Source organism: Podarcis pityusensis (assembly GCF_964106645.2).
Source record: "Podarcis pityusensis genome assembly, chromosome: 6".
NCBI classification, from domain to species: domain Eukaryota; kingdom Metazoa; phylum Chordata; class Lepidosauria; order Squamata; family Lacertidae; genus Podarcis; species Podarcis pityusensis.
This window is the reverse complement of record NC_138030.1, coordinates 50,859,023-50,877,338: the sequence shown is the minus strand read 5'-3', so window position 1 is coordinate 50,877,338 and position 18,316 is coordinate 50,859,023. Positions and strand designations below refer to the sequence as shown.

Sequence of the window (18,316 nt, the reverse complement as noted above, 5' to 3'; positions counted from 1 at the left end):
GAATCTCTGTGCAGATTTGTAAGTGGGTGGCAGTTGTTCACTTTATATCTTTTTCATGCTTTTTTAAAAAAAATAGTATTGCTAATATTTCAGTAATGTAGGGATAACTAAGATTCCAGCAACGTAGATTCCCTGCATTGTTGGTGGTGGAGGGCTGAAACTGAGAAAAAGTGGCTGGTCTAAGGCCACTTAGGAGATCCAATGAACCCGAGGTGGGGGAGGGGGAGAGAGAGAGAGAGAGAGAGAGAGAGAGAGAGAGAGAGAGAGAAGAGTTTAGCTCCTGCTCAAACCACCCTAGAGTCATACTTGATTCTGTTATCATAAATTTGCTATTTGGATTAAGAAAGAAAAGAGTTTTCCCAATTAATCCCCATGTGGTTATTAACCCTGGGGAAAGCAAATCCCTAGTTAGTCACATTCACATATCAGACTAGCTTCCATCCAGATCATTAACCAGAATAGCACAGCATGTTAAGCTATACATTGCCAGTGCCTAGCCTGACCTGGCCTGACCCAAACCTGAAAATTTGGTCTTATGTGAGCCATGCATCAGATGTGCTAATGTATTGCATGATCTGAGGCCCCGACTATCTGGGTACATTTCCCACAATGCTTTTTCCTCCCCCCCCCCCAATCATTATTCATTGAAGTTCTGAAACTTTTAAACAATGTATTTTGACAGCAAACAGTATAGTAGTTGGTGCAGTGCTTTTTTCAGCCAGCTTTTCTTTACTTTGCCTGAGCATTTGTTCTGTGTGCTTACAGTCCTGCTAGTTGCCATCTGGTCTTGTCTGTGATGGTTAATGTGGTGCTTCTTAGGCTAATTGAATGTAGACCTCTTTCTGTTATACTTGCTTGAATGCTGTTGCTGCACAGTGCCACAATGAAGGGACATATGAGCTTAGACACCTTATATGACTATTCCTGAAATTTTATTTAGACCTTGTTCTCTGTAGTTTGCATCTGTAAAGATGGAATTGGCTGAGATACTGTCAAACAAACGGGCCTCTTTACAGGTAATACTATGTGATGCCTTGCCAGTAAGGTTCATATCTGAAATATATTAAGAAAGAAAGAAAAATTGAAAAGGTTATAGGTTTCAACAGAGCAAACCAAAATCCTTGGGCTCAAATTAGTGACCTAATTCAAATCAGGTTTATAAAATGAATAAATGAGTAAACAAATGAGTAAAATTAAACCCTATTTCAGACCTTATATATTCAGATCTCATTAGAAGATTAGGATATATTAAGGGTCAACCATACTCTGCTAATGGGGTTGGGGAGAGAGGAAAATATCTTTGAACTTGGGGTGAGTTGGGTCTTCCTTGTCTAGGCTGCCTCATAGCAGTAAAAATGAATATACTTTTCAAATCATGTTTTGCTTCCAAATCATATCCATTTCAATCCATCATAAACTTTTCAGAGTGGCAAAGAGTATTTTATAAATTAGTTAACCTTGACCCCCACTCAGAAAAGCCATGTTAAGAGTTCATTTTGATCCGCCCAACTGGGGAAGAAGGACTGGGGACTCTTGTAATATAAAGCCCTGTTGTGAAGCTGCCCATGTCCAAACTGCATCATATCGCATGCAGGGCAGCTGCTACAAGAATTGCCTATAGATCAAGCAAGAGCTGTCTACTTGCTGTGAGACACACTAGATACTAGATATTGCTTATGAACACCAACGATGCAGGGCTCAGTGCGTATAAGACAGCCACTTTCTGAGACGAGATTGTGAGAGTATAGGATGCTGAAACAGACCAACATTTTTGTAAGTCTGATCTTTTATAGACCACCAACTCAAGAAGAGTCATAATGGAGCCTGTGGCAGGAAGACTACAAAAAATGCTGTGGGTAAATTGCTGCTGAAAAAGTATGCAATTAAAATACCATGGTTCTGTTAGTTTTCTTTGTCTAGAAAATGGTACTTGTTGTGTCAGTAAACAACTAGACCTCTAAACTCTGGAAAAAGATGTGGACTCCCACATAAATGTTTTTGCACTATCATAAAGACCACCTGCTGGTCAAGATACCCATATGCTGAAGGTATGACCCAAAATGCAAAAGGACCAGGAATTGCAGATTTGTGGTGTCTTGTGCTGATATGTTAGTGTACAGTTCCATACCTCTTGTCATTAGCTTCTCAGACATGGAGGGATTTTGTGCAGCATCACTTTTTAAGCACAGCTGCAAAGTATAGCCTCTATGGGAATGTAAGGACGCATACTCACTCTAAAAATGCTTTCTCTTGTACGCTTGTGTATATGGATATATAATTCTTTGGCCTGGCCCGACACCGTCATTATCTGTTAGATGCCAAGTGCCAGACCTCAGGAGACACCAGTCCAAAGTTAGATGGTATTCATGTAGATGTCAACAGTCCTAGCTTCCTACTCACGCCCTCGCCCTGCCCCAGCCCCATAGTCTCTTATAGAACTCCTTGTTTTCCTTCTGGTTGCTTTGCTGGATTTCAGTGTATCTTGAAATCGGCTGTGAGGCTGGAATGCTTGTCGCGTACCAGTGTTGAAAGAGACAAGCTTGACCTCGCACCTGACCCTTCCTTCCCCGCAGTCAATACTAGAGCAAGACTAGAGAAGAAGGGATTAAAGGCAGGGCATGTCTTACAATAATCCTGCAACGTGGGCTGCATTCCAGGCCAGGTGAGAGTGGAGAGGCACTTGCCACATGTGTGGAAAATGATCGGATGGAATCTGGTAGACTGAAGGAAAGGGAAGACGTATTGCTGGGACTGGTATCCATTTCATATTCTTATTAGCCACTCATGTGCTATGAAGGGGTTAAAAGGCTTAGGAAAGAGATTGGAAGGTAAATCATACACAAGCTCCTCTTTCCCCCACGCTTCCACTTCCTGTAGCATAAAGAATTCTGGCTGTGCAAAGGTCCCATTGGTCCTTTGTAGTTTTCATTCCCTTAGGGAGCGGGAAGTGGGGCTGAAGGTTAAAATACAATGCTTTGAGATTCAGTATTTGCAGTTTCTTCCTCATGGCAATACAGAGGTGAGTAGAGTGTTCTTTAATAATAATAATAATAATAATAATAGTAGTAGTAGTAATAATAATAATAATAATAATAATAATAATAATAATAATTTATTATTTATACCTCGCCCATCTGACTGGGTTTCCCCAGCCACTCTGAGAGGCTTCCAGCAAAATATTAAAATATAATAATTCATCAAATATTAAAAGCTTCCCTAAACAGGGCTGCCTTCATATGTCTTCTAAAAGTCAGATAGTTGTTTATTTCCTTGTCATCTGATGGGAGGGTGTTCCACAGGGTGGGCACCACCACCGAGAAGGCCCTCTGCCTGGTTCCCTGTAACTTCGCTTCTCGCAGTGAGGGAACCAGGCAGAAGGCCCCCTGTGCTGGACCTCAGTATCCGTGCAGAACGATGGGGGTGGAGATGTTCCTTCAGGTATACTGGGCCACTTTTTTAAAATTCCAGGCAGACTTTTTAACTGAATTCTGATTTTATCATTTGTTTTTATTGTATTTTATTGGGTTTCCTGTATACTGCTTAGAAACATGAGTGAGTCAGAGAGGGAGAGGGACAGACTCTTAAGTGACTCAATTTACCTGTATTCCCTTCATGTGGGGTCTACATGCCATCAGTGGAAGGGGCTAAAAGACGTCGTGGTTTGGATTGGAGCCCAAGTGGGCAAGATACCCCTTTCTCTTTCTCTGCCCCTTGCTTGCTTCCCAGACTGCATGTGACCCTCATTTCTCCTATAGAGGAGAATGCAATGCCTCCTTTTACTCTTGGAACATAGTGTTACCTGTTTTTAGTTAAAACCATACCAGCATAGTGTGTGTCATCGAGGGCTGTCCCAAGGCCAGGGTTGCAGCTAACATCTTTCTGAAGTGTTAGAATGGTGTTAATAGAAATGTCTGAAAGATCTCACAACTCTGGCTGTAAAGAGGGGTACTGATTATGTTATTGAGGCTTGTTAGTAGGGTGAAAAATATGGGTCTGCTCCCCAAGGAATCTAGATTGTAGTAACACTGACTATCAGCAATGACAATTAGAGCCCAGATGCACATGCTCACGCTAAAAAGGTTTTTTTTCTACACTTGAGGAAACTCTTGCAATGATCCAAGCGTGCTGAGCCCTAAACTTTGAGTTCTGCTCAATCTTGCAAATCTGCTTCTTTTCTTGATTAATATTTTAAAGACTGTTTAGAAATGCTGGCTCAGATTTTGCTACTCTCCTAGATCTCAGCTGCACGTTGTGAGTGCTTAAGATTATAAACCTGTCCAGCAAGGTGGTATCATCATCTTCATCGTTCTTAATTAGACCCTGACACCTGAGGAATTGCTATTTGTGGGGTAATAGGTAAGAGAGTTCTATAGCTCTGAAGGCTCCTGATGTTATCTTTTTCCATTCTTCAATTTTTTTTTGTTTCAGAACTGATAGGTTAGTCCTTAGTACCGACAGATCCTGGGTGTCTGCCATGATTCTCAAAGCAAGTCACCCTCAAACATGTATTATTCTCATTGATCCCCATTTCCATTGGGCAGTGGTTGACAGTACAACATTTGCTCTTTGCTGTATTGTTTTATAACCTGCTCAGAGCTGGGAGCATACAGCTGTCCAAAAAGAAGTTTATACCAATGTCGGTACAGAGACCCAACTCTGTGTTACCATCTAGGTTCCATATATTCTTTTGAATTGATACATTTCTGTTAGTAGAGCTAAGGGATCCTAGCTGGAGCTGTCTGCTTCTTATCTTGTGAGATTGGAGAAACAAGCAATAATAAAGAGAGCAATCCTAGCCAGGAAAAAGTTGAGCTGGGTTAAGATTTCATGGGGGACAGACTTGGCCTGCTTTGGGAATTGGGCTCAGACAGTTCCAGGAGACCAAGTAAAACCATGTGGTTGAATCCCAGACTGTTTGCTCTGCCTAATTATCAGAAGCCTCGCATTCGTTCTGCTGGGTGCACATTATGCCTTTATTGTAGTGTAATTATGCCAGCTGCCTATGTTTAGTGCCATAAAAAGGAATAAAGTGCCCATTACCTGCCTAAGGAATTCTTCCTGTGGGTTTTTTTATTTTTATTGCTCCATAGTACACAGTGGGGATAGCTTTGATCAGCCATGCTCCATGTAAAATAGCTAGTGAAGCGCAGGGCCATCAGTCAGGCATTTTGCCGGCGACTGGCCTGCTGACATGCTGGCCCTTCCAGGCTCTCCTGTCTACAGGCACCTTTTGGCTGCCAGTCTGATGGGTGAAGCCAGTGCTCCTTCTGCAGGAGCATCATCCTCAAAGTTACCTAAATTAAGGGTGAAATATATTTGCCTTTTGAGAATACTGCTACTTCAGGATGGCTGTCTTAATGCTTATGTCTTACATGCTTGTTTACCCTTCAAGCACTAATCTGAAATCTTCCAAAGTTGTCTTTATAATTGGAGTCAAGACACTCAGACTATCTGGCCCAGTGACAGTGGGCCTTCAAATAGACACCTGCTACCAAAAACCTTTTAAATGAAGATGCCAGGGATCCTGGGTATTTTTCTCTGTGAAGAAGGGCAAGAGTTATATTTCAAAGTGCATCTGGAGAAGCAGGACCCATAGAGAATGGGTGGTGGGAAGGTGGGTTGAGCATGGATTTCCTGTGTAACCCATAGAATGAAAAGTGAACTGTTCAGTTATGAAGAACTTAAGTAAAAACCTTGGCACTTTGTTAGTTTATCAGCAACTTGGAATGGCATGTAGGGAATTCTGCGTCCAGCTACTTCTGAATGTCATACATTTATATATGCATTTATTTTAAGGCAGATATAGACCACTTTTGAGCTTCAGCATATTAATGACATTACACCCCCAAATCCCCAGATGAACTTGCTTAGTAGTTTCCAATAGAACTTGGAGTGGAACCGTGCCGTAAATGCCACGGGGCAGAGTAGTAGTCCCTCAATATCACTTTCTGGAAATGGCCACCTAGGTATGAATGGAACCACTGTGGCCCAGTGTCCCCAGTGCACATCTCATGTAGCCAAGCAAGAAGGATATTGTGGCTGATAGTTCTGAAAGCTACAAAATGTACCAGGAGGGTTGTTTATTTAAAGCATTTTTATTCTCCTCTTCACCCTTTTGGATTTCAGGGCACTGCACAATCAATACTCATAGCAAAATACAATAATAAAACAATGAATAAAATTTACAAAATTCATTTCCAGCAGTTAAAAATGCATGATTCAGCAAAAACATTTTTGCCTGGTGCCAAAAAATGTAAATGTTGGCTCCAGGTAGAATATTATGTGGGCTCTAGTGCTAAAAAAAGCTCTTCTCTCTTCTTGTAAAGGAGGCACATGAAGGTGAGCTTCACTTTTAAATGCCAAAACTGGGCTGGAATCATTGTCATCCAAAACTGTCTGGAGTTACTGAATTGTATAAATTGTTTTGGTGAATTTGTTGCTGTTGTTTGTTTTATTTATATGCTATTGTGTTTGATAGAGTGATTGCAATGTGTTTGTTTTGATGCTACTGTGAATATTGTGAGCCGCTTTGAGTTCAATATTTGTTTTGGGGAAAACATAATATAATGTTAAATCAGATCCACTAAGACTGTCAGTGACTATTACCCATGCTGGCTATGTTCTGCTGTTTCACTCAGGTTCTTCTTGGAGGCTTCCCATAGGCATCTGGTTGGCCACTGTGAGAACAGGATACTGGAGAAGATGAGCTTCCTGGAACCAGGAGGACTCTTCTTATGTTATTGTCTGTTTGAGTACCTTGTCCCAAAAGGGAATATTTATGATTAACTTATAACTGAAATGATACTGAGAGGCCTAGAGAGGATTTTTTTCAAGAATGGCCTTATGACCCTCTCTTTTAATGCGGCTGAGACACTTATAACTTCCTGGATTCAGCTGGTCAATCCTCTACCATTTGATGTTAAAATCTCGGAGGGGCAAGGGGCAAGCAAACAGGTTAATTGCAGTTTTCCAAGCACCTTGTCAACAACATTGATCCGCCACAACTGAAAACAAGACTAGATGGTGCTCTGGATGTATTCACTCATGGACTTGCACATAAAGCAGAGATCAGGTTGAAATGCATACAAGCATCTTTAACTTCAAAATGCGTGGTACGCATGTCACAGCTGGCTTCCAGGGATCTATCATGTTATCTTGTGGGTCAGATTGGCAAAGACCTTGCAGCACCTGGAAAAAATCTGTTAGCACTATTAGCACTAGCATTATAGAACACCAGCTGTCCTTCTCAAAATGTTGATGGTGTTGCCTCTAAAGTGAACTTGGGGATAGTAGGAGCAGTTGAAGCAGATTCCACAAGATTTCTTCTGCTTTTCTAGACTCTACAGGATGGAAGAGTGTATACAAAATTCCACATTGGAACAGGATTGTGTTTACTCAGTAAAATCTTGCCGGCATAACTTAATCTTCCTGAGCTTTAGTTGAAAAAGAATGTAGCGCAACAAATTCAGAAAGAGTAGTTGGTATCTGTATCCTTGATAAAACAAACAAACAACATGCTTTGAGAGAGGTTGCTTTCTGCAATCAGTGTGATTTAAGCCAGAACAATTGCTTAATCAAACAATTCTAGCCAACAGATTTTATATTTTAAGAGTTACTAAAGTGGAATTTTGCCATTAACAGGAAATGTACCAGATTCTTCTACGAATGTACTAGGTTGTGGATGTGGGTTGAGAGGGTTAGTGCAGCATTGTCCTGGACTTGAGTTCAACTCACATTTATTGTGTCATAACAAAGCTGCCAGAAGTCAGTTGAGTAGTGGTGTGGTTAATATGGGTTTTGTTGTGAAATGGCCACGTACTGAAGCAGCTGGACTGCTGATTTTGGGGCTTGTCAAATATTGTGGCTCTTTATTTGCCTTTCTAGGCATTAAGCAGTCCTTAATCATGTAGCTTCTTCATGGCCTACAGGCAGCCTGCCTGCATAAATTTGTTTACTCTCCAGCTAGGCGATTGGTTCCCCCCTTTACTTGTGGATCCTTACATATTGCTTTCCTTCTCTAATGGCCTTCAACCTAGACATGCTCATTTCTTTTCATCAGGTGTTCCTTGAAGTGGCCTTCACACTTTTCCAGTCTTGCAGCAGGCATGTGTGTCTGTGTAAGATGGACTTGCCTGTGCTGGCGTTGCCCCCAGCTTCATTGCTTCTGTGTGTACTGTCTGCACCAGAGAGGTGTAACTGCTTGGCTGAGGAAGAATCTGAGGGGCTTTGGATGGCAATAATTGATTATGAGGGTAATTGCCCTGAAAATTCAGATTGATCAGAAGGGGAAAATGATAACTTGTGTAACCATTTAAAGCAATGTGCTGTCAATAAGGGAAGTTAAGACAGAACATGTGGAGAGTAGGGAGAAATGGATGTATGAAAAGCTTGAGAGAGAAGAGGGAGCCATGCTTCTTGGGAGTGTCTTGTCACTGACCCTGGGCTACTTGGGATTCAATCACTTTTATCTTTCCCTCCCTCTTTCAATCCAAATGCCTTTTCATATTAGAAAATTACAATCTGCTCTGCTCATGCAAGATTTATTAGCTCTGCTGAGCAATAGCGCAAGAGGTAAATGATGGCACGTTCCATGCAATTTTTTTTCTGGGTGAGATACAATGAGCAACTTGCAACTTTGTAAGGGTTCTTCCATGGATGTGCCCAAGGAGGGCAAGTGAGTTTAGTTCTCCTTGGTCAGCACTAACTGGACCAACCCTCTTGTATTTGCTGAGATTATTAATAGAACTTCTCTAACCTATTTGTCTTTAAATTAAGCACAGCTCAGATTATTCTGTATTACCTACTTTCAAATACTTGCTGATATTTTCACTGTGTTCCCATACAAATTTCCAGAGCTTTCCTGTGCAGAAAGAAATTAAATAGTGCACATAACCTTTTGACTTCCCTAGTCCTTCCCAATCCAGGGGTTCCACGTGTTTTGCATTTGTTAATATTAGAAGCAAACTTTATAGCGAGGGAGCTAAAACTGATATTAAATATTTCCCACTGAGACTCGGAAAGTTTAAGGATAGATTTAGGAGTAGAACTCTAGTCCTCTGATGCCTATACTTGGGCTTTATAGATTGAGTGGATTTGAAAGTTGCACTAAGGAGATTGCTCTGCCCGTGCAAGCGTTGCTGTTCCATCAGGGAAGCAAACTCACCTGCCTTTCTTCTTTGCTTGCACTGTTCTGGGTGTTCTCCTGACCCCCAAGAGCTATGAGGGGAGAGGGGGAACCCCATTGTGCAGGCTCCCGCTAGTGTAACTATTTAGTTGAATCTAGCCCATTATCTTCTCCTTTGGAACGCTGCAGATATTAAATCACATGGTATATTTGCTAGATTTTTTTTGTAGAGACCGGGCAGACCAATGACTTGGCTGAACTCCAAGTGAGAAATATGATATCCCTCTGCCCCACTGGACCATATTCCTGGCCACACATTATGCTTTCATTTCATCCTAAGAAATTTGAATTCTGCCCAGTGACTAAACGGTGCTAGTTGGCATGAAATAAACTTATTTTCATACTGATTGCAAGATTTTGGTTTTTGCAGAATTCCAACTGTATGAAATGATTTGGTGGTGGTGGTGGTGGAGGGTAAGAAATGAGGTGAAGCTGGGGATAATTATGTGGTAGGACAGCCTGGTCCAAGGAACATATGAGGAAAGTCAATGAGGTTTTACATGGCAGGAGCCTTGCCTTCTTACCATTCAGAGCCTTTTGCGATAGTATTTTTGCATTTTTTCTCTTAACCATGATGGCTACCAATGTGTTGCTCTTAAAATTAGCCTTGTTCCAAAATTCAGGTTCTTTATGCTGTGTGTTTGTATAGGTTCAGTATACACACAATGCTCACTACTCCCAATAATTTATGTTGGCTGTTTCTTGTGGGTAGACACCAATTGGTTGCATACTTCATTTGTTATTTAACAGGCAACTGAGAGTGGACTATGTATTTATGTTGAATTATACTTTCCATGGATTGTTGCTATGTGAATTATGCAAGCTAACTTGTTGTTGTTAGTTTTATTGGATTTCTTGCTCAAGCATCACCATAAGGTTCCAGGGCAGATTATAACAATATAAATATACTATATTAAAATAAGTTAAACAATGTACATATATGGTGGGTGTCAAAGGCCAGAGTAAATATGTGTGTCTTTAGCATATGACAAAGGCAATATAGTGGAGAGGGAATGCCATGAAAATTGCCCTCTCCCAGGGCACCTCCACTTGAACTTCTGAGACACGCCCTACCCCACCTCTGCCAACCTTAACACCCAGGGGAGCCTGTAGGGAAGGAGGTAGTCTTTCAGGTATTTGGGGCCTACATTGTTAGTTGTCATAGCAATGTGCTGGTCAGTTCAAAGTTGGAGTTAACTCTTCATTAACAGAAACACGATCTCACAGATCTGGCTGAGTGTCGGGCCTCACAGATCTGGCTGAGTGTCGGGCCTCATGAGCACAACAGCTCATTCATGGTGGCCATGAAAATCAGTTGCCAAGGCTGTAAGTCCCCACCTCCTCACAGCCTATGATTCCACTCCATTCCAGGGCTTTCCCCAAGCAATCAAAGACTGCTCCTGTGTGCTGCCAACCTCTCCTCAACACTTTTCATGCCTCTTCTGGTTCTGGAAGACAAGTGGTGAGGGGTGAGGGGAAATAGTTGCAGCAGGAGGCGGAGACACTCATGACTCTTCACCAGCCTGACTCATCTCTGCCTCTTAGCCTCCCTCTTTCCACTTGCCTGCTTCAGCTTCTGCCTCTGATTCTTGACTTCTCTCTGCCACAGACTCTCCCAGCTCACTAAGCCTCTTTACCCTTCAGCTCCCGACATTTCTTCTTCCCAGTCTTCTCCCTCCAATCACTCACTGTCATCCCACCACCACTCTCCGGGCTCTGAGCCTCCTCCTTCCCTTGGTGGTACCCTGCCTGGTTGCTCCCACCATTCCTCTGTGTCCAACCTGTCCATGACATTTGTTGTCTGAAAATATTCACATTCCTCCTCCCTGCTGTTGCTTTGACAGCCTCACTGACCCCAAGCTATACAAGGATAAGGTGCAGCAGCAATTGTGTCATTTTAAAATCAAGTTAGCTACAGCAGCCAGCTTTTGCTGCCGCTTTTTTGGTTTGCAGACTCAACAGACATCCCCAGAGTTGCACATTGCCTATCAAACCAAAGCCACTAGAATTGCAGCCCAGTCACCTTCCTTTTATGTCATGGGGTGGGATGGGGAAGTCTCTGTCACCTTTGGGAGAAGCGCTTTTTGCTTGTTGTGGAGTGAGGCATTGACTTTCCTCCAGTCCTCTGTACCAGGCTGGGATTTGAGTTGCAGGGTTCAAAAATATTCTGACTGCTTTGGGGCGTCTCCCAGCTTGGTGCAAAGGGAGAAGTCCACTGCTCTTTACCCATAGATCCTTTTGTGTATGGCAGAAAACTCAGGGGAGTCGTAGGGCTGGGAATGGTCACTAATAATGTCAGCCAAGATTTGTGGACTGCTGCTTCAGAGCCTGAATGAACTGTGGAAATCAGACACGTATTCCCCACATCTCTGCTTCCCTGCCGGCACATTTTTCTGTAACATATGAAGCCATTCTGAGCTTGGAGGTTTTCAAGTAGCAGGTGTTCATGTCACCATGACTGTGGGTACCACTTAGTCACACAGTTTCACCTCTTGGACTCCCACCAAAGCATGAGAGGAGTTTAGGTTACTGGAGTTCTTTCCTGGGGCAGATTATGTGTTAATGGGGCCTTTGTGGTACTCCTGGTTTTGATGCAGTTTTTCATTTTAGAGCTTCCAGTAGGCACTCTTTAACTTTTTCAAGACCTGTTCTTCCCCCGCTTCCCCCCTTTCCGTGCACGCTGCCATGGTCTGCTATAGTAGGCAAAGCAGATAGGCCGACCGCTGGAAACACGTTCCAGGAATCACGTCAGCTGTCATTACTTACATTACCTTGATTGGGAACAGTCAGTTATGTCACCGTCTATCATCACACCTCTCATGGGAGACATTGGCAGAGGAGGAGAGGAAAAAAGGGATTATAGAGCATTTGTCTGGGTGCTCAGCCAATCCCAACATGCTGCTAGTGGAACATCAGTCATCAGGCAGCTTGAAGTGAGGGTACCTTGTATGATAGATCATCCCGTGTGAGAGGGAGGCTTCTGCGACTGTTCTAATGCAGATTCCTCAGAGAAAGCCAGTGGTGTTTCCATAGACATTAGTATAATAATTGATATTTTGTACAAATTACAAAGGAAATTGTAATATTTTGTTTTACGATTGTATTTTTACTGGGCTAGTAGCTGTATATAGTCATATTTTCACTGGCTTAAACTACTTATATCTGGTTGTTTTTTTTATTGAAGAGAGGCGCCCTCCCCCATTTGTTCTGGAGCTTTCTCTCAGAAAACCTGCTCTTTAAAGCTCAAACTCGAATTGAGGTTTGCTCCAATTGAGTGCTAAAGAGCAAGGCAAAAACAGACAGAAAAACATACAAACAAGCTTGGGGCAGAAACAAACAAAGGCTCGGACTCAGAGTTTTTAAGCATGGGCCTGTGCCTGAAAAGAGCGGGGCAAAAGCTAAGTATAGGTTAGCCCTATGTTTCTCCAAATCAGTGCCTTATGAAATCCCCCTGATTCTCCTAAGAAGATTTGTAACCTCCAGTGATAATTCAAAGGGTTAAAGGTTTTGTATGGGAACAAAAGGAGTCCCCCCCAGATATACCTGGCAATGAAGAACCGAAAAAAAATGGGAACATTTCCCAAATCTGGATCCCCAGATACCTTTGGGAAGCTCACAGTGCTGGTCAGAGAGGATTGGGTATGGAAGATGTCTTTGAAAATCTCTCATGCTCAGAGCAGCTACACTTACCTGGCGAGATACCATTTTAGAGACCAAAGTTCATCTTCTGAGCAAAAAGGAGCATTCGGTTTCAAGAGTGTTTCTAGTGAGTAAATACGTCCTATAAAATGTTCTGAATGCCTCTCTCTGTTAAGCAGAGGGGGAAGTGGTGCAGGTATGTGGAGTTAGCATGGCCTTTGGAGTAAATGGAAGGTTTGGTGAGTGTGCCTGTGTGTTCTGTTCTTTTCTTCTCTTGGTCAACTGTGGCTGGAGATAAGAGTTTCCCATTTGAAGTTCAGAAAGAAAAAGAAATCTATTGTTAGAAGAGACTTTCTTTTTTGACTTGATTATCTATCTCCAGTGATACAGAGGAGGAAAAGATTTATTCTGATAAAGGCAGCATTTAAAAAGAAAAATCAACCCGCATGTGAGTGTTGCTATTCTCTGTACTTCAAAGCTTGAAGTAATATAGAATAGTTTTTTAAAAGCCACCCTAGCCTTCTGTGGGGGATTTTTTTTTTTTTTTTTTGAAGCGGCAGTATCTGAAAGGGGGCAGTATCCTGCCTCAACATTTAACATGGCATTAAAATCCACCTGTGGTAGATGTGATTTGGCACATACTGTGTTAGCTCTGCACCACATGATGCATGAAGTAGTGCACACCCAAGGTCCTTGCAGACAGAGGGAGGTTAGGCACAGGATCGAGATGAGGCTTTTTGAGGGATTTAAGCAGGGGCAGGATAGTTAATGGGATGAGATATGAAAGACTATTAAAACATCAGTGGAGCAGTGCATAATATAAGAACAATCTTTTGGGGGTCAAACCAATGGCCCATCTAGCCCTGTATTATAGCTATATTATTTCTAACAGTGTCCAGTTCCAGATGCTTTAGAGTAGGCATATAACATCACAGTTTACTGCGTAGAGAGTACTCTAGTCAATGTCAATGGTTTCCATCTTTTTTCCAGGGGAAAGTGGTTTGGGCACCATCTCAGCAAGAGGATATATATGCCTTAATGATCTTAATTAACAGGGAGAGAACAGGAAAGGAATTGAACCTTCAGTGGAAAGACTTATTTGCCTACACCTTAACTATGCATAACACATTACAACCTTAATTTTTCCTGACATTAATTTTAGGATATATTTTATTATTTCTTTTCTTCCTTCCCGCAATTTCCCTTATTTGAACAAGGGGAAACTGAAGGTGAGAGAGAAAGCAGTCCTCATTGGGTTGTTTTTGGGGCCCCTTCCGTATGTTTTTAAACCTCGTGTTAAAGCCACCTATGTTTGCAAACCTCAGGGTTCTCCCTAGTGTGCTGACACCTCTTTCTTGTTTCTCATTGGCAAAGCTAGTCACTTGCTTACTAGCTGGTATTGGGTTGGTTTTGGGTCAAATAGACCCAAGTATAAAAATATCAAATCCAATAGATAATCACTTGTCATGGGTAACTAATTGCAAGGCTTGTGTGAATGCAGTTGAACATGAGCAATGTAGCCCAGCAATACCAGACCATTGGGATATTGTACTTCCTGCACTGAGCCCCACAGACTTTATTCCTTTAGTATTTCTTAGATGCTCTCTTTTTTATTAATACTCATTACAAAATGAAGGCACTATTTTTCATGAATCCTAGCTGCTTGGAATAGCCTCTTCAATATTATGTCCTCTTGGAGTGCCCTATTCTGACAGAAGGAGACAAGTAACAACCAGTGTTTGTGCATTAGAGGGATGTAATCATTCTGACGTCAGCTGCTTGGGCTTCACGCAGGCACTGTCTCCTCTGCTGGTGCCCTTCCATGCTGATTCGTGGCATCCCTTCTTATCTGGTCTTTTCTACCAGAAAGAGACCACCTGAAACATCAGTTTCCTCAAGTTCTGGGCTTCCAACACATCTTCATCCTGACCTGTGGCATCCTGTGCTAGGCTACTGCAAGGCCGCGGACGGCTGGCTTGTTGTGCAAAAGAAAAAGCGAGCATGCGCTGGAAATCTCCCCTTAAAGGGAGCAGATTGGGAAGCTGCAGTAGAAACCAACAAACTTATTACCACTTACGACCTAAAGCGAAGCTGGAAGTGAAAAGGATTCCAGCCAAACACCCGGCTGGCAGTTGCTGCTAACGAGCCCTCTCTCTTTTGAGCAATGTTTTACATTCTCTAAAGCTCTGCTGAGCCGGCTCTCGTTGAGGTTCTGTTAAGGTAGATGGCAGAGTCAGGTCAGATATCTTTTCTTTTCTCTTTCTTTCTTCGCTTTTTTTTTTTCTCCTTTCCCCTTTCTTGGTTCTCTTTATTATCTGGAGTTGCTCTGGCTCTCTCCCTCACTTCTGTTTCTCCTTTTGTTCTCTCTTTGTCTATTTATCACACTGTGAAGGTTGAAAGAGATGTTATTAATCTGGGGGAATGAAGGCAGGATTAGTGGTATGAATCGGATTTTGAGAGGTGTAATGATAGAAAGACTCGCTCTGCTGGCGGGCTGCATGAGTTTGATAAATGGAGAGCACTCCAAACTGACTCTCGCATTCCTCCGCACTGCGCGCTTTGCCCGCTGGGGCGTGCCATGCTCTCAGATCTGCCAGCCATCCCACGCCGCTCCTACCTGAACCAGAGCAAAAAGCCAAGGGTAAATCGGAGACAAATATCTCCCCATTGCACTTAAAGAGATCATTTCTTTCAACAGCTTTTTTCAAACAGAGCCCTGTCAAGTTCTTGGACAGCCTTGTGCAGAGGTAGGATCCTTCCCGGGATTGTGGCTGTGGTCATGGCTGCCCCAGCAATGCAAGCTGCAGTGGAGAGATTGCTGGGATGTGTGTTCTGGGCACAGAGCAATGGGGAAAGCCAAAGAAAGCTCTGCGTTGGCATGTTAGTAATGTGTGACTGTGATGGTGTGTTTCAGCTTTCAAACTGGAATGTATCTGGAAAGGTTTGGACCTTTTGGACATGCCGTGGATTCCTTGTTTAAATGTTTGGGGAGAGGTAACAAGGAAGGAGACAGAGCCAAACTTGGAATGGTGCATCAGTGGTGGTTTGGCTGATTACCTACTGGTTATATGGTGTGCTTTCTAAATGGGACTGGAGAGTAAGATCATTACAAGTCTAACAGTGGCTATTGGTTTGCGATTCCATTCCAGCTGCAGCTTCTCCACTTATGCTTATCTCCTAGTGGTGAGTTTTCAGTATTGCACACTCACGTTGGTTTACACATGTGAAAATCAGTCCTCTTCCTCCAGCTTTTGCCAGTACAGTCGTAACTTGTACATTTCGGCTCCTGAACGATCAAAAACCAGAAGTGAGTGTTCTGGTTTTCAAACGTTCTTTTGGAAGCCGAACATCCAACGGAGCTTCCGATTGGCTGCAGGAGCCACGCTTTGGAAGTCAAACGCTTCAGAAGTCGAACAGACTTATGGAATGGTTCTATTTCCAAGGTACGACTGTATTATTCTGCCCCCCCCCCGATTGAAGCTGTGCAGATTCACTGTGGTAGTGACACAGTCAATGCTCAACTGCCCATGAAAAGCAGTGCTGTCTGGAAGTACGCTTAAAGTATGAGGTCTTTCTCTCTTTAGTTTAACTGTGAATCTAAAGTGTCAATGCCACTATAGCTGATTTAATAAAGTATTCCCCCCTTCATCCATGCTGCATCATGGTGTTATCCCATGCCATTGGGAAGTGGATGTGAATGTTGCAACTGTGTGGGACTGATTTCCTAGGTATATACCACCTAATTGCTTCCCTGATGGGACTGTGGGCAATGGTCTGGTGAGAGTGTTCCATTATATTGTCAATCTCTCCTTCCCCATAATGCCCACCCCCCGTGGTTGCAGTATTCACACACACTCCAGTGGTGTGGGATTGTATCATGTACAAGAGCTTCTATTCTAAATTATGAGTGTGATAAGGGGGCCTTCTGCTGATCCTTTGAACAGCTTGAGTATTTAAAATTTGTATGCTGTCGTGCTGGCTGAAGACCCACACAGGAACATTTCCCTCCATGTGCCTGACTCATATAGACAAAGCTGTGTGTGTTCTGTATGACTATGGCTATATGGAAGAAACTCAGAATCCAGAATTCTCAGACTCTCTTTTATTTTACTTTTCATGTCACAAGTCCTTAGGGATGCATAAATAAGCTAGAAAACAAATGGTCAGTAACCCATCTCAGAAATTAAGCAATTTTAAAGAAGAAAAATATTCTTCTCACACTATTCATAGGGATATAACAGTGAGTTATGCAAAAAATTAAACCCCACTTGCTTCACCCCAGATTAGCAAAGGGCCTATTTAGTACATCCCTGTTTTGCATGTGGTTAGAGTACATACAGTTTCCTACCAAGGTTTTCCCCCTGCAAGTGATAGAAGAAAACTGACCAGGTTGACGAACTGGGTTCAAAGAATAATCTGAATTCCATTTAGGTCGGGTCAAACATTGATGGACAGGAGTTTAACCTTATATAAGTTGTTTCCAAGTCTTGACCAACTTCATTATTGTTAGTTGGTCACATGTGGAGTAGGGTGGAATTGGGATGATATGAGTGATTTCAAACTTAGGGAAAACAAAATGGTTTCTTGCAGGATCTTCTCTGAAAGTCTCCCTTTAACAGCAAAATAATGGACATTCCCCTCCCCAGTAGTACCACACCATCCTGCATTTGCTGCTTCTGATTCTCAAGGCAGAGTTAATGAGGCATGCCCACTATTAAAAAGATTGTACTTCAAGGAGGCAAACGTTTACTGAAAATTAAATAAAAGCTCTAGCAGTGTAGCTAGTGTGGTGTCCACATCAAATTCTACCTAGAAATAAATTCCAAAATACACATTAGGTCAATAGGTTTTGTAGGTCAGCCAATGTTTTGTAGTTCTTCAGAAACCTTCATTAGGCTAGATCAAGAGCAGCTCTTATCAGCATCCGCCAGCATTGCCAGTGGTCAGGAATGATGGGAGTTGTAGTCCAATGATATCAAGAAGGTGATAGTTTCTCCAGTCCTGGGTTAGATGCCAAGGTACTCAGTTTGGGAGAGTTGGGGAAAGAAGAGGAAAACAAGATGGTTAACCAAGTTATCCATATTTGCGTCTGGTTGGAGTCTTAAGAGATGGAGTGTGGGAAGAGTTCCCTCAAAGTTATTTCATAGTTTATAAAGTCTTGAACACCTTGAAACCAGTTTACTTGTGGGATTGCTTTAGACTATCGATGGATTCAATCTGTGAAACTGGCACTGTTGCAGGTGCCACAGGCAAGGTAGCTGTTTTGGCCTATAGGAGAAAATTCAAAATCTTTATTAGAGCAACACCTTTGTTACAACAACCTGAATATCTTACAAAACAGTGTGCACACATTTGAGCCCCCTCTCCAACTCTTCATCAGATGACATTCAATAAAAGCAAAGAGGGCAGGGACCAAGAAAAAAAGTATGGAGCTGGATTGACATATGCAACTTGAATATTTTTTCCAGCACTTCTTGTATGTAAAAGATTTGT

The 18,316-nt window shown here is 42.4% G+C and overlaps 1 protein-coding gene across 2 annotated transcripts in view; it reads left to right on the top strand.

The window, feature by feature from the left end:
• Positions 1–18,316, top strand: part of ERI3 (ERI1 exoribonuclease family member 3) — a 203,336-nt gene that overhangs the window by 86,922 nt on the left and 98,098 nt on the right. The window lies entirely within an intron of this gene.